At 34.2% G+C, this 1,370-nt stretch overlaps 1 long non-coding RNA gene across 1 annotated transcript; it reads right to left on the bottom strand.

Moving 5' to 3' along the window:
• Positions 1-377: 377 nt before the first annotated feature.
• On the bottom strand, positions 378-1,324 carry LOC109593032 (uncharacterized). Its single transcript, XR_002190693.1, has 2 exons — positions 1,136-1,324; positions 378-499 (listed from the first exon to the last, which is right to left on the bottom strand). It is a non-coding gene; the product is annotated as an uncharacterized LOC109593032 (long non-coding RNA).
• Positions 1,325-1,370: the final 46 nt, after the last annotated feature.

Here is a 1,370-nt window from a genome sequence, read left to right as displayed (position 1 = left end):
ACATTGACATGGCAGTAGTTTTGGGAAACAGAGCATAAAGACATCAATATGTATCAGAAAATGTAATAAAAATTTGGAGTGTTTTTTTGGCCATTTTTTGGAAAAAAACCATGGGCTATAGCTTTGGGTATTTTTCAGAATTTTGGCGTTTTCTTAAAATGGCCGTAACTTGAAAAATTGAAGTCGGAATCAGCTCAAACTTTCTACACAGCATAAGGATATCAATATGTATGAGAAAATGTAATAAAAATTTGGGGTGATTTCGGAGTCATTTTTTGGAAAAAAAACCATGGGCTATAGCCTTGGGTATTTTTTGGGTACTTTTGGTGAATGTGTGTGTGTGTGTTTATTTAATATCTTACAGATCATCAGGACAGTTTTTAGGTTGGGGGAGTCTGTGGCCAGTAGTTAAATAGTTTAACATATTTTCAGGTAGTACATCTTCATAAGGAGTCTTTCCTCTTGTCATTATCTCCCACAGTACAACACCAAATGACCACTAGAATATACAAACAATGAGAGACCATCAGGTACAAGCTATACAGTATATTGGAACATGTACAAGTACAGTATGTTCAAAAATGGCTGCAGTGTATTATCATCAATGAAAAGTGAAACTAGCCACTGGGAACATTTTCTAAATACTGTACCACTTCACTATAAAAAAAAATTTTAATCATTATGTGGTTTGGTTCAAATTTTAGCCATTAACTTGAAAAATAATTATAAATTTTGACTGGTGTGTTTGCAATATAAAGCCACATGTACAATATTAATGACATACATGTACTGTATGGGTATCAAATTTTGAGGGCATAAAATTTTGTATTTTAGTGAAAAGGTCTTATTTTTTAATTTCAAGGGAGTTAAATTTCACATTTTAGCACGTGTACTTCCATCAAGTCATTGATTTTCATGTGCTGCGCATGCGCAGTGAGTATTTCCATTGTATTAATTTTTGTGGTTAAAAAGTCACCCACGAAATCTGCGAAATTAACCACCCCACGAAATTTTATACCCATACGGTACATGTACATTACATGTACATGTAAATTGCTAGTCTGTCTAATCCCTCCTATTTACAAGTGTCAAAAGGGGGAGGGGTTGGTGGAGATAAAGATGTCTAATCTCTTACCACATCAGAAGATGAAGAGTATCTTTTGTCAGACAAAACTTCAGCTGCCATCCACTTGACAGGATAAGCAATGGTCTCATCTCCCCCTCCTCCTAGCTCTCTTCTATTGTATTATAATCTTCTGGATAAAAATCCCAACTTAGTCCCCTGTCACCAATCTTTACATGTAGATTCTCATGAATACTATTAATTATAATTAACTCCACCCACTTCAATTAATACTCTTACTATATAT

This window comes from Amphimedon queenslandica, unplaced genomic scaffold (assembly GCF_000090795.2).
Source record: "Amphimedon queenslandica unplaced genomic scaffold, v1.1 AMPQUscaffold_3098_Cont24903, whole genome shotgun sequence".
NCBI classification, from domain to species: domain Eukaryota; kingdom Metazoa; phylum Porifera; class Demospongiae; order Haplosclerida; family Niphatidae; genus Amphimedon; species Amphimedon queenslandica.
Note: the sequence above shows the minus strand (reverse complement) of the source record. Positions and strands in the feature narration are given on the sequence as shown.